Here is a 15846-nt window from a genome sequence, read left to right on the forward strand (position 1 = left end):
AGGGTCCCCTCCCCCTTACCTACCTTCCTTTCTCTTCCAAATAACCAGAGCTAGCTAGAAGGTGTGAGCAGCCCCCCAAGGCCCCTCTCCTACCCAGCGAGATGCCTGAGACAGCCACTAGCTGGAAGGTGCTAGATGCTAGGAGAGGCTTGTTGGGAGCATTAAAGGCTAATATTACATTGTAGCTCATCTATTATTTGCTTAATGGTGACTGTTCTTATGCCTTGAAGTTACTGGAAGGCTTTTCTTCTCTAGGAGAAAGGCCGTGACACCTGCCCAGGATTTCACTTCAGGGAGGGGGTGGGGCATGGGTTATGCATAGAAGGGAGCTGACAACAGATTTGCAGAAGCAGGACTGAGAAAGGAAAAGTTGCTGTATGAATCCACAGGGTAGTGGTTAAAAGTAGAGACTGTGGAGCCAGACCACCTGAGTTTGCAACCTATACTTAATAGTACTTAATAATAGTAGAACCTACCCCATAAAGTTATTATGAGAATTAAATTTGTTGAGACATAACAAACGCATAGAACGGTACCAGACACCGTGATAAGTGCTTTATACATATTGGCTATTGTGGGTCTAGCGCTCAGGTTACCTGTTATATAAACGTGTATGAGGGTCCCAAGGATGACCATTCCAGTAAGCCAAAAAGTAAGTGAACTTCCTTCCCTGTTGGACTAGGAAAGGTTGGTCTGTACCCTGTTGTCCATAACAGGCAAGCTTATTATCATTCTATTGATAGTTCTGAAGATTTCCTTTCTCTCTAGGAAAACATGTGACGTATCTATGCACGGCTAGGGGTGTAGACACCGGCATAACTCCTTTAAGTTTTATGCTCCGCTTGCACCAGGGCTAAATTTTTACTTCATCTGCTCATCAGCAGGAGGTGCTGTCCCTGAGGAAACCTAGTAGAGCTGGCATGTGCCATTCAGCATTCAGGACACTGTGCTCCAAAGTGAATGTTTAGCATCCCTTGAATAAGATTTCTGGTCTGTTTTGTTGATTCTCATAGTCTGTGAATTCCAGTGTCAGCTAATAGGAAATCTTTTTCGCTTCCTTGCCCATGACTTCAATCTATATGTTTTCAGATGAAGAGGGAGTGGAAACTTAGATATTTTTTCTCGTCTCTTGGAAATGAGATGTCTGAGGTTTGGAATCTGTCTAGTGGTTTCCAAGTACTCAAAGCAGAATTTAAAACAGGAAATTTAAAGAGATTTGACATTTAATTTCTATGAGTCATGTCACTTGTTCTTAACTATGACCTACACACTTAGCATTTAAAATCAACATCCATCTGCACCGCATGCAATTGAGTTAAATAATAGCCACATATGAACAAGAAGATCAAGGATGTATTTTTTTTTCATTCTGTGTTCCTAGTTTGCTTGTCTCTATTTTGTATTTACTTCTTCTCTCATCATATAAACAATCTGAAACATGATTTTTCAGTACTAGGAAAATGACTGAGATTTCACTATGATGACATATGATTAAATTATAAATACAGGGCTTCCCTGGTGGCGCAGTGGTTGAGAGTCCGCCTGCCCATGCAGGGGACACGGGTTCGTGCCCCGGTCCGAGAAGATCCCACATGCTGTGGAGCGGCTGGGCCTGTGAGCCATGGCCGCTGAGCCTGCGCGTCTGGAGCCTGTGGTCCGCAACGGGAGAGGCCACAGCAGTGAGAGGACCGCGTACCACAAAAAAAAAAAAAAAAAATTATTATAAATACAGAGCAGATATTACCTTGCCAACGTGGGACATGCAGATACACACATAAATTAACTGAAGCTGTGCAGTTTGGGCTTCTTATGTATCTTTATCTCTGTGACAAATTTGAGTTAAAAACAAATCTAACTGAAGTTAGTGACTTGTTCATTTGGTTCCTCATATTGACCTTTGAAACAAAGACCCAGATTGAGTGACTTTAGTTAGTTCTGTTTTCCCAAGATTGCTGTTACTTCACTGGGAATCTCTGAAGGAGGTTTTTGCCTGGATAGGTTTATGTCTGAAAGAGTGCTTCAGCCAACTTTCATCTGGAATGACTGGGCCACCCTACAGGGTTAATTTTCTGGCAGTTTCTTTCACATTCCCATGCACCTATTGGAAGGAGCAACTTGTCCACAGTTCTGGATGTGGCAGGAGAGTGCTTGCAATATAGTGGTGACTGAGCATTCAATGCCTCTATAGTATTAATTTCATAAAATGCAGTGGACTCCTACACACAAAGGGAAAACATGAGAATATGTGTTTCCTTTAATGTGAACTCAAGGAAAAATGTTTTCTAAAACTCCAAATGTCTTATACACATTGAATATTAAAATCCATGAGCAAAGCTCTTACCCGTCATCCATAGTCTAGATAGGAAAGAGACCCCAAGCAAGCTACTGATTTCATAAGAAACCACCATTGGTCTCATGCAATTTAACATATCATAACTGTAGCTGAACTAAGTAGCAGACCTACCTGGCCTGCTGACCCCTTGATTTTAACACAGTGATACCTATTTTGGACTTCTGATGTCCAGAATTAGAAAATAATAAATTTGTCTTGTTTTAAGCCACTAAGCCTAACAAATATCTTCATTCATTCAACCGACCAAGTTATGGATATTTCCATCGCCAAGAAATTTCCCTCATTGGCTTGTTCTAGTCAAACCATTCTCCCCCAAACAGAGGGAATCACTGTTCTAATTTCTATCACATTAAATTATTTTAGCCTGTTCTTGAGCTTCATATAAATGGAATCATAAAGTATGCATTCTTTTGTGTCTGGCTTCTTTCAACACACTGGTTTTGAGTTTCATCTGAGTTAAGTCTACCAGTAGTTCAATCCCTTTTATTGCATAGAAGTGTTGCATTGTAAGCACACAGCCAGGTCAGATCAGGGCTATGCCCAGAACTGACAGGAATATCACTTCTGTCATAATTCATTGGTCAAAACCTTAACAGAACCTATCCAGATTCAAAGGGATGGAGAAACAACTCTGCGTCCGTTTTTTGTTTTTTTTAATTTTTAAAATTGAAATTAATTATAATACAGAAAATGAACACAGCATTTTGCAAATGTATCGCTCAAAGGGTTATCTCTATTCGAGGAAATCAGCATGTTACACTTTGAGAGATGAAATGTTACAGCTTGTGCACCAAAATCAAAAAATGAAATGAAATTAAAAAATGAAATGGTTACCAAGGTAATGCAGGTTAGGGGATCAAAGGTGAAGGGTCACACGTTATTAAAAAGAAATCCAAAAGCCCAGCTGCATCATGATCTCTCATTAGTGTTCCAAAGGTGCCTCTCTTTGGGTAAACTTGAACATTTCGGCATTCAAGCAGCTTTTTCAGTAAAAAGATTTTTACGTGACTACCATCGCTGTTCCCATGATCATCTTCTATAGGTGGCAAGGTGTTGAGAACACAGTAGGTGCTATTTCCGCAGAATACACTTTGGGAAACGCTCCTCTGGCTTGTTTTCAGCGGCCGTTTCTTCCCCTCTCCCACCGCAGCCTTCTACTCTTCAGGACTGGACCCGAGCACGCACCTTGTACTGCCGCTGCCAACCATGACTCTTGACCTGAGTGGCAAAGGCCCTGTTATGGACCAAACTGGGTCCCTTCAAATTCATATGTTAAAGTCCAAACCCCCAATACCTCAGAATGTGACTCTATATGGAGATAGGACCTTTAAAGAGGTGATCAAGGTAAAATGCGATCTTGCGGGTGCATCCTAAGGCTATATAAGCAGTACCTTTATAAGAAGAGGTTAGGACAGGGACACACACAGAGGAAAAAGACCACGTGAAGACACTGGGAGAAGACAACCTCTACAAGCCAAGGAAAGAGGCATCAGAAGGAAACCCCGCTGGCATGGTGATCTTGGACTTCTAGCCACCAGAACCATGAGGAAGTAAGCTTCCATTGTATAAGCCAACTGGTCTGTGGTATTCTCTATAGTAGGCTTGGAAAATGAATACCGACCCATGCAGAAGATGGGAAATATTACTCTGGCAATATATGGGAAGTACAGTCTGCTACAGTTAGGTTTAAGCCCTCGGTCTTCTGTTAGTTTTCCATTTGTCCCATCTGTTTTTAATGTTCTATTCCTCCCCACTCCTCCCAACCTTTCCTGCCTTCTTTTGGCTTAATTATTTTTTACAGTTCCACTTTTCCTCCTTTTTAAGCTCTGAATCTTTGTATTCTTGTTGTGGTTGCTCCAGGGATTATGTTTTGCATCCTTATTTTATCACAGCCCACTTAGAATCAACATTGCACCACTTTAACACTTAAGAGGCTTGTAACAGTATAATTCTTTTGTGCTCTTGTCGTATATTTTTCTTCTGTATATGTTATAAACATTATCCTTCAAAGAAACTAGGAAAAAAAGAAAGTAGACCCATATTTACCTATGGACTTAACATTTCTGGAGTTCTTCACTTCTTCTTGTGGATTTGACTTTTTATGTAGCTTTTCCCTTCAATCTAAAGAACTTCCTTTAGCGTTTCTTAAAATAAGTGTCTGGTTGCAAAAAAGTTCCCTGAGTTTTGTGTTTTTTTTTTTTTTTGAGTTTTGTTTTATCTGAAAAAAACCCTTTATTTTATTCTCATTTTGGAAGCATATTTTCACCGGATATAGAATTATAGTTTGACAGGTTTTTAAAATTTTCTTTTGCTATGTGTTGATTTGTGTGCCTCTCCATCCCCCCTCCCCCAAATGTCTTTGTTGAAGTCCTAATCCTCAGTACCTCAGAATGTGACCTTATTTGGAGATAGGGTCTTTACACAGGTAATCAAGTTAAATTCAGTCATTAGGGAAGCCTAATCCAGTATGATTGGCGTCCTTAGAAAAAGAGGAAGTGTGGATACAGAGACATGCGTAGAGGGAAGATAATGTGAAGAGGCATAGGGGAAAGACAGTCATCTGCAAGCCAAAAATAGAGACCTGGAATAGACCTCCCCTCACAGTCATCAGAAGGAACCAACCCTGTCAAGGAATCAACCAACTCCTGATTCTGAACTTCTAGCTTCTAGAACTGTGAGACAATAAATTTCTGTAGTTTAAGTTATTCAGTCTATGATACTTTGTTATGGCAGCCATAGCAAACTAATACACGTCTCATCACTTTAAGGATTTTGTTCCCTTCTGGTTTCCAAATCTTTTCTAATGAGCAGCTAGTTGTTATTCTTATAATTATTTCCCTGTAATGTTTCTTTTTTTTTTCCTCTGGATGCTTTTAAGATTTTATTTTAATCTTTGATTTTCAGTAGTTTGAACTTATGGGGCTCAGTGTAGTTGTTTTTGTATTTGTCCTGTTTGGGGTTTATCTGAATTTCTTGGATCTATGAATTAAGTTTTTCATCAAATTTGGATACATTTCTTCCATTACTTCTTAAAATATTTTTTTCTGCCTCATTCTTTCTCTCCTTTCCCTGGACTCCAGTCATCCAAGGAAATGATATTGTTCCACAAGTTACTGAAGCTCTGTTCATTTTTTTTCAATATTTTTTCTTTCTGCTCTTAAATTTGGATAACTTCCATTCATCTGTTTTCAGCTTCACCGACTTTTCTGCCAAGTAAAATCTGACTTTAATCCTGCAAATTTTTAATTTCAGATATTGTCTTTTTTAGGTTTAGGATTTCCACTTAGTTATTTTTTATATTTTCAGTTTCTCTGCTGAGATTCTCCATCCATTTATTCATTCATTGTCCATCTTTTCTTGAACAAATTTACAATAGCTTTTAAGACTCTTTATCTGCTAAATCCAACATCTGGATCATTTTGAGGTCTGTAGCTATGGCCAGCTTTTTTTGTGAATGTGGGTCACCTTTTCCTGCCCCCCTTTCTTTTTACATGTCTAGTGATTTGTATTATGTGCTGGATATTTTGGGTAATAAATTGTGAGGAGTCAGAATCATATTAAGTTTTATTCTGGCAAGCAGGTCAACTTACTGGTGAATCCTCTTGACCCTGTCTGGATTGGTTTTAGGCTTTATTGAGCCAGATATATTTTGCTTTTGTCCTTTGTCCTAGGTTATGACTGTTATTCTCGGGAGTGTTACTTACTCCTAAGGCATGGCCTTCTGGGTCCGTACTTGAATGTCCAGTGCTCAGCAAGGTCTGTCAACTCTGGCGTGGCTGGACTCCAACCCCTCCCAGAACAGCTTGGTAGTGTCTCCATTCAGCCCTCTGCCACCCAGTACTTGCTCTGTGCTACATCCTTGGAGTCTCATGTTGCTTATGGTCTGTCCAGCACTCAGGCAAGTACCCCGGGGTACTCACCACAAAGATAACTGGGAACCCCTCTGTACTGATTTCTCTTAGCTCTACCATGGTATGTGCATTCCAGCCACCTTAACAGCCTCAAAGTACTCTGTCTCCTCAGATCACTGAGATCATTATTCTCCTCCCGGGTTCCACATTTCTGGGTGGTCAGGAATGTGCCCCAAGGAAGAAAACTGCAGTGAATGTGAAGCTCACTTTGTGTTTCCTGGCTTTCAAGCATCAAACGTGCTATTGTCCAATACCTGAAAAAACTTTTTCCACTTATTCTTTGCCCAGGTTTATAGTTGTTTTTGGTGAGAGAATAATTCCAATACCACTTACTCCATCATGGCCCAAAGTGGAAGTCCAATACTCAAAACATTTTTATGCAGAAATGAATGAATTTGACTTTGCCTTCCTAGTGTTCAGTATAAAGCCTGGCACAATTGGAGCTTAATATACGTTTGTTGGATAAATTTCTAATATTTCAAAGAGAATCTACCCTCAAACTCCATTATTGGTCCACTATAAATGTGGAAGATAGGAGTAGAAGAAGGTACTAAATGTTAATATGGAACTTTTTTTTTCTAATTTTAGTTAGCTTGTACTTCATGCAAATGGAAATGTTTCTGTATCCAGAACTGTTTTATTGGTAAACTCTCTAGAGGAGATTGAGGAACATTGACACAATGCAGATTACTTTCTTGGTGGAAAGAAAATTGACATCTATAGAAGACTTGGCTGGGAAGAAACAACCATGTTGTTGAGATCAGAAGAAATACACACAACTTTCTGGGGGAATAAGAAAGGGTGACTTGTCAAGAGACTCATATCTTGTTTGATTGGAGATGTCATCATTAGCTTTCCAAGAAGCTATATAAAGAGGGCAACCCTCTCTCCTTTTTAGCAATTTTCACCTTGCTTTCTGAGGGATTTTTTTTTTGTGGTTTCACACCAGGCCCAGCTGGGTCTAAACAAAATCAGCTGGAGGAATCCTTCTGCACCTGGGTCCTGCAGGTCCATTCTGTGTCACCCACTAGGGTGGGAGCGGCCAGCATCAAGCTTATTCCTCAATGGAAGTTCTGCCACTTTGAATAGCATGGTGACACCTCAGCTTTATGCTAACGGAATAAAATATTCATTGCTTCAAGTTTCCATAATGACAAAGCATTCACTTCTCTTGTTTTCAAACTGGGAATCCTTCTAGAATATCTATTAGGGGAGTCCACTGTGAGTCACTGTCACAGCTTAGATGCCCACTGTTTTCTTTTAACCCTTCTACTCCAATTCTCTGCACATCACATGTAGATACAAATCTTTGTTCTTGTTTCCTAGTGGAACAAAGAGGCAGCAGAGTTAAAAATTGCTAATAAATCATGTGACCATCTGTAGTACAAATTTTATCGAAAAACGAACTAGAATTATGCAGCTCTCCCTAGCTCCCTGAGTCCTGACACTTCCTCCTTCAGAGAACTAGTTTGATTCTAGACTCTGGGAAGCAAGAAGATGAATTAGATATTAATAAGACTGATTTATGCAAAGGAAGCCACAACAATGAATATATTGTGCATTATGCAAAACAGAGGCAGTGCGCTTCAGAATGAGAGTCACTTGAAATCTTAATTACAGGTTATATATTGAAGTACATGGCAATGACAATGTCCTGCATTAAACATTTAACCTCAGAGATATCAAATAAAAATGTTTTAAAAGAATTTTTTTAAAGCAATTAAAATATCACAGCACCTAAATTGTTATGAATTTATATGTATTTCTTGACTTAAATGTGACAAGATGACACGTGATAGAGGACAGTTGAGCACGTTTGACATGTGCCTTTCTGCTCCACAACACACCTTATATGCCTAATGAGGATGTAACTTTCTCTATTATAATACGGCTCACATCCGACTGGGGAATGAGGCAGCCATTAATGCACAGCTGTTGGCTTCTGTGTAATAGATAGATATGGAACAAAACAGCCTCTATTTAGCTGTTGCCTTTTTGTGAAACAGCAGTGAAATATCCTACAATAATAATAATGATAATAATCTCTTACAGTTACTCAGTGATTTACAGTACACAAAGCGTTTGAACATTTAGAATAACAATGGCTACCATTTATTCACTGTGTTTTAGGCACTTTCTTAAATGCATCACATCTACTTGGTTGGTTTAACTCGTACAGCAACTCTGTGAGGTAGCCATTGTTTTTCCCATTTTCCAGATGAGAAACTGAATGCTGAGAGATGAAGCAACTTAACTAAGATCATGTAACTTGTGAGAGGTCAGAGTTCAGATCTGTGTGACTGCAAAGTCAATTGTCAAAAACTGTGTTGTCTTGCCTTGTTTGATGTCACAAATACATTCTAATGTTAAATACTTATAGCTGCTCCCTGCCATGCTCCCAAAGTGTTACAATTTGAAAAATAATGTATTTACATAAAAGGAAAACAAATGGAAAAAGCTGTTGCCTGGCTAATTTTTTTCTCTTCATTTGCTTAATTTTCCTCCGTATCTTCTACACCCCCGTATACTATCACCTCAGACAGACCCGCCATTCTTCAGCTTGTCCCCTGCTGTCCCTTAGCCTGGAAATCTTCCTGGCTGCCCAGTCATGAGACAGCTATGTTCAATAGTGGACTCTGTTCTTCCATCATAAATATTCCACTGTGTGCATGTTTGCATGCGTGTGTGTGTGTGTGTGTGTGTGTGTGTGTGTGAGGGGACGTAAGGGAGAGCAATTAGATCCAACCAGAGCCAAGTTTAACAAGCTCACACACAAAGGCAGCAATCTGTTTTTCTGTTGCAGTAGTGGTGGCTCCCCTGCGCTACCTTTGAGACTTTGCTGAGTCATGCCTGGATATTATTCATATTCACTCACTCATTCATTCAATCACTGAAAAATACTTGAGCATCTACTCTATGCCAGGCTCTGTATTAGACGCTGAGAATACAGTTAAAAATACAGATGCATTATTCCTTGCCCTCATGAAACTTATAGTCCAGCTGGGAAAATAGATAATACCCATTACAACAGAGGGTGGAGAAGGAGGTTTTCAAAATGGGAAGCGTATGTCAGAGACCAGCAAAGAACAAAGCAGCTTTGGGGAGTGGGGGGAACACTGCCTTCCAACTCCTGATGTTTCCATCTTTGTTGGGGGACATGAATTTGTGTAACTCCAGCATCTTTCAGTTTGTATTCCAGTCTCTGGTTGTCACTTTTGTTTATCATCACTCCTGCTCTCTACCCTTCCCCATTCAATCTTACCTGACTAGTGAGTTTGGGAGCAGGACCCAGACACATATAGCCCCACTCCTGCCACTTCCTTTCTCTTTGGGAGTTCCTGCCCACTAGAAGTATATGCTCTTGTCTGCTCCTCCATGCTGCCCTCTGGGAAGTCCTGTGAATTTCAGCCCTGCTTGAGACCAGGTGGGTGGGTCTATCTCATTCTGTGGTACAGTATTAGAAACACATTGTTGCTGCCATTTAAGCCACATTCTTTCATATCAACTTAAAGACTAATAAAGGTGATATTTTAACCCTAATGCACCTTACTCTTTTTTTTTTAACATCTTTACTGGAGTATAACTGCTTTACAATGTTGTGTTAGTTTCTGCTTTATAACAAAGTGAATCAGCTCTACATATACTTATATCCCCATATACCCTCCCTCTTGCGTCTCCCTCCCACCCTCCCTACTCCACCCCTCTAGGTGGTCACAAAGCACAGAGCTGATCTCCCTGTGCTATGTGGCTGCTTCTCACTAGCTATCTGTTTTACATTTGCACCTTACTGTTTTGTATTATTTCTCAAATGGCTCAGAAAGCCATTTGGGTGGGAGAGACTGGTGTAAGTTATTGAATTCATGTACTGATTATGACGAGTGTCTTTTAAAATATCTCTACTTTAGAGGAGGTCTAAGAAACATAGAATTATTCTCATAACCCAATTGTCAATATGATTACTGACTTATTTTATTTCCTAGTAATGCCATTTGAATAAAAGTAGTGTTGAAATGAAAAGTCAAGAAATTGTTGAGAGTTCAATTATTGATATTGAATTCCTCTTTGACCTTTACTATATATATAATATAGTTATTAATGGTAGATTTAACTTGTGGCTTTTTTATAAATGAATTTTCCTTGTTCCATAATATTAAGCCATGGAGATTTATCGCACTTAAAAAATTATTATATAATATTTATACAGAAAAGTTTATGAAATGTTAATGTCCACTAACATGAATTACATTATTTAATTCTTTGGGTTATCACTGGACATTCACTGTTCAAAATGTAAATTCTGATGAGGAAAAGAATACGATGTTTTTGCTTTTATATTTGTTGATTTCTTCATTTGTCAGTGAAATTGAGGAAGCTCTGCCATCCACTCACATTCTGGTTCTTTATTCTCTTCTTAGCAGTGCAGTTCTCAGAATGCAGTCACGGTCAGGACCACATCTCCCAACGTGTGAATTGCCTCTTATTGGGCTGCGGAGGCTGCTGTTTCCTCTTACCTCAGCCACATCTGCCCTTGCGCATGTGTAAGTGTAGAAGGTTCATAGAGAGAAGCTGTCAATCTGATGATACGCTTACATTTCTTTAGGTACTTAGGAGGATTGGAGGGAAAAAAGGGAAATTTTAATCACCTTTTCTTTTTCATTTTAAATGATCTGAGTTGTATTTTCATAGATGAATCCTCCAGTTCACTTCACTGAGAGCTGCAGCCTTGCTTGATTAACTCTAATCTAAATACAATCAACCCTTCCTCTAAACCATACACATGCACATTTTCACCATATAAATCTGCATTTACTAAGTGTTGCTTTAATCATTTACTGAATGTTTAGTAAGGCCTTTCCTCGGTCCTAGGAATGCAAAAATGAATAGGAAACAGAATTATTACAGAGTGACAAGCTCTAGAGTAAATTTAGGAAGTAGACTTGGGAGCACAGAAGAGAAAGTGCTTAAGAGTCAATAGGGAAGATTTCTCGGTAAAGGGAGCGCAGCAAACACTCTGGAAAGAAAAGAGTTTATTTACAGAGGATTTGGGAGTTCAAGGGGCACAAAGGAATAGATAAAGTGACATTCAGAGGTGAGGAGACAGGAACAGGGACAGCCAGGTAGGTAGAAATGAGGGTAGGGTAAAGGATGGATGATCCCAATGGCATGCATTTTGGATGACCGGGCAGAGTGGTGTGAAGAGAATTAACTGGCCTCAAGTTTTCAAAATGAACTATAGGGAAAAGTTATTTTTGACACATCTGGACTTCAGCAATTTTTTTCTACTTATGGGAATGCTATTAGGGTCAATTCTGCTTGCTATCAATCAGAAGGGGGCAATGTTGGAGGAAGAGAATGACAAGAAAGAGTTTGTACTTCAGAAAATGCATTTCTATAATACCTGAGTTGTGATCATTAGAGCTACCCTTTTCTAATACGTGAATGTGATTTTAAATTCTTTTCAAATAGTTGCCTCTGTGCTCTTTTTTTTTTTTTTAATTTGTAAATTTATTTATTTATTTTTGGCTGAGTTGGGTCTTCGTTGCTGCGCGCAGGCTTTCTCCAGTCGCAGCGACCGGGGGCAACTCTTCTTTGTGGTGCATGGGCTTCTCGTCGCGGTGGCTTCTTGTGTTGTGGAGCATGGGCTCTAGGCGCGCGGGCTTCAGTAGTTGTGGCGCATGGGCTTAGTTGCTCCGCGGCATGTGGGATCTTCCCGGACCAGGGCTCAAACCTGTGTCCCCTGCATTGACAGGCGGATTCTTAATCACTGTGCCAGCAGGGAAGCCCCTGTGCTCTGTTTTTCTAAATAATATGGAAACTGACATTTTAGGAATCATACTTTCTAATTCCTTTATTTACTTCCCCATCCACCACTATATGGTACCGAATTTTACATATTTTGTTATAGCTATTGGGCACATGACTTAATCTCTTTGGTTAGAAACTTTTTTAAAGCCAGAATTTTAATCATCCTTAGTTATAACCTTATATTTAGCTACTTAATACATGTTTGTTGAGCTACAAAGACAGAAGTAAATTGGACAGTGAAGGTTCAGGTGTCGCTATGGTCCATGAACCCATGGAAGGCCAGAGAACACACATTGCTTCCTGGCACCAAACAAGTCTGCGTGAACATTCACTCGTGTTGCCCTGGAACGCAGATATCCAACACAAATGCTTACTTCTACCTTCCACCCCAAGGAGTGCATTCTTTGTGAAATAACAATATGCCAAGAACTGTCAAAACCAACAGCCATATATGTTAATGACTTTTCTTGATTTTTTTTTTTTCCCCTGTAAGCCTAACTTAAATAGGCTTTAGGATAGCAGTGGAGAGAAGGTTTTCCCTTCTACGTGACACTATCAGCCTTATTGTTTGTCTTGTTGATGTGGAAAAGGAAAATCAAAAATAACAGACCAAGTATTTTCTGTTATTTGAACATTTGCCTCTAAGATGTCTTATTTTGTGTGAAAACCGTGTTGATACTTTATGATCTCCAGATCTCAGAAGGGATATTTTTAATGAACAGAGAAGCAAGCATTATGGTGCTGAGTGACAATTACTTAGCAATGATTTTCAGCTTTTTTATAATTTTTAAACAAACTTTTTAAATAGGTGTAGATTTACAGAAAATTACACAGGTAGCGCAGAGTTCCCATATAATTCTCACCCAGTTCCCCCTGCCATTAACATCTCACATTAGTGTAGTACGTTTGTCACTATTAATGAACCAATGTTTATATATTATTATCAGCTAAAGTAAATACATACTTTATTCAGAATTCCTTAATTTTCCCTGATGTCCTTATTTTATTCCAGAATCTAATTCAGGATACTACATTATATGTAATCATCCTGTCTCCTTAGGCTACTATTGGACATTTGTTTCAGGTAATAGGAACTAAGATGAATGAGCCCTCAGTGGGTGGATTTATATTAATTGGGCTAGAAGTTGGGCTGTGTTCTTGTTTGCTGTTGCTACAGGTGTCAGAGCCTTAACATTTCTTTAGTGCCCTTGTTTTTGTCTTCCTTCCTGACTCGAGGCTTCCCTAAGTCCTCACCTTCAGAGACAGTCTGTGTCTTGCAGTTCTTTCAGCTGCAGTCAGTCCACTGATATTAAACTGGAGCGCTGTTGGTGTTGTGATAAAGCGTGGAAGTGAAATAGCATTCTATAATCCTGTGACTAAATCTCAGTCTTTTACTGGGCTGTGACCTTCCCAAATATTTCTTAGTGATATAATCCCCCCATCCCACCCCCCCGCTTCCTACTCCCTTTACTCGCTGCAGTATTGCCAATTTATTTCCCTGAAACTCTGATCTCTATTGACTGTGCTTTTCCCCCTTTGGTGAGTCCATTCAACAAATACTTGTTTAGCTTCTACTATGTTCCAGCCACTACTTTGTCACTGGGGGAGTGATCTAGTGTTGAGGAAAAGAATTGATTTTGCAGGAGAAATTAAGGATAATATCTGGAATGATGTCCTTGATTAGGAGATAAGAGGATGTGACCGAGTTCACAAGTGGAGTGGCTGGCTTAGACGGTAGCTTGTACACATAGGAGCTTGTAACAGGAAAGAAGACAATAACTTGGCCCAGATGCAAGTAGGTTGGTTGATTTGGCTTCATAAGGGACTCAAGCCAGGAAAGTCATCAGAAACAGGCAGCTAATTCCTCTCTCTCTCTCTGATTCTTGGGCTTCATGATTTCTCGTAACTCTTCCTGTTTGCTTCATTCTCCATTCTCTTTGAAGTCTGATATCCAGTACTTAAGTAGGGATATGATAGGAAATGGCTCTGCCACAGTTCTCTCAGGTCATCAACTTAAGAGCTTAGAGTTGCTGAGTCTCAATTACAAACTTCTGGAAGAGAGAACTACACAATTTTCCCATCTGAGGTTAGGGGTCTACCACTGTTTCAGTTATTTACAGCCAGTAAGTTGCCCCACTGCTCACTTTGCAGGGATTGTGAAGACCAGCTCTCCGAGAAGCAGATGTGAGCAGCTTCTGTAAGGGGGTGTGGATTTGGGGAGGAAATGATTTCAATTTCTAGCAGTGTGTGTGTGTGTGTGTGTGTGTGTGTGTGTGTGTGTGTGTATAAAACATATAAAGTTAATCTGTACATTTCATTTAACATCCTTAAAAATACCATATAGCTCTGCTCAAGTGCATTTAGAATTTGATTTTGGAATTAAGAACCCAAGAAGAAGGAAATCGTATTTTAAATTATTGTTTGAATTATTAATTCATAGTTTAAATTATCATAATTTAAGTTACTGGTGTACATTCATTCTCTTACTAAATTTGAATCCCTTAGTCAAAAATATAGTTGAATACATATTGTCAGGCAAATTCTACAGTGCAGGCCTGAACCTTGGCCCTGAATGTGCTGAAGCGATTCCTTTTCTGCTTCTAGACCTTTCATCATTACCTGCCCACCCCCAGTTTTTTAAAAGCTAGCCTTTCACTCCAGATGGAATCTGTTGTTATGCTTGATGACCACTTAAGACAAAAGTGAATGCTTCTTTGTCCTAACACTTGATAACACTGGCTGAATTATTTAGACAGTTGGACACTGTTGGAATTATTAACCCAAAAAAGTCCTGTCCGTTTGGGAAAAAGCTAAATTGCATAAGAAGTAAAATGCCATAGGAAAAAATTCTGTTTTGGATTTATGAACTAATATTTCTTTAATTATAAAGTATTGCAATTTCACTATCTATCCAGAAAGAAATGTTTGGTAAGTTTAGAAAACTGCTTTCATTTGATAAGAGCCTTAAATGTGAACAAAAGTGGAGAAATAGATAACTTTTTTCCTGTCAGTGCATTTTATTGGCACATGCGGCGTCCAATTGTTCCCCAGTATCGATCCTCCCTTTCTTCCTTAGTGACAGAGTCCCCAGTTTTTATCTAGGCCCAGGCAATAGGAATAAAGACTGTAGTTTCCGGTTCTCACCCCTTGTAGCTGGATAGGATAATAAATAAGTTCCTGTATAAAAACTTCCAAGAAGTTTCCTTAAAAGGAGCATTTGTCCCCTTCTTTACCTCTTCTTTTTTCCCCACTGGCCAGAATTTGGACGCGATGGCCAAGCAGCAATATTGGATCATGAAATAGAAGACACAAATTGAAGAGGCAGAGCAGCAAATTAAAGGCATGTGGGTCTCTAACACTTCTGAGCTTTCACCGTTGCCCAGACCGCTTTGTTCCTGTATCACCTCTCCATCGCTACAGTAATACTGAGTAAGAAACGTTCACAAAACTTCAACGGCGTACGGCAATACCTATTTCTTACACGTAGGTGGGATTCAGCTGATCTGACGCTGGACTCCCTTCTGGGGGTCAGTGGAGGGTTGGCTGATCTAGATTGGTTTCAGGTGGGGCAATTTATGACTCAGCTTTGCTCCATCTGCCTTTCTTCCTCCAGCAGAGCACCTGGAGCACATCCTTGTAGTGTAATGATAGAGGCACAAGAGAGCCAGTGGAAACATGCAAGGTCCTTGAAGGTTTAAACTTGGAACTAGAACACCAGCACTTCTGCCTCATTCTGTCAGCCAAAGCAAGTCAAAAGACCAGCCCAGATTCAAGGAA

The 15846-nt window shown here is 39.6% G+C and overlaps 1 pseudogene across 1 annotated transcript in view; it reads right to left on the reverse strand.

Annotated features, from left to right (window-relative positions):
• Positions 1-3210: 3210 nt before the first annotated feature.
• The window catches only part of LOC307195488 (calmodulin-binding transcription activator 1-like), a 35391-nt pseudogene continuing 22755 nt past the window's right edge, over positions 3211-15846 (reverse strand). Inside the window, exon 2 of the transcript in view lies at positions 3211-3507. The product of the transcript in view is annotated as a calmodulin-binding transcription activator 1-like (transcript). The remainder of the gene's footprint in view (positions 3508-15846) is intronic.

The sequence above is a fragment of the Stenella coeruleoalba genome (assembly GCF_951394435.1).
Source record: "Stenella coeruleoalba genome assembly, chromosome: 12".
NCBI classification, from domain to species: Eukaryota; Metazoa; Chordata; class Mammalia; order Artiodactyla; family Delphinidae; genus Stenella; species Stenella coeruleoalba.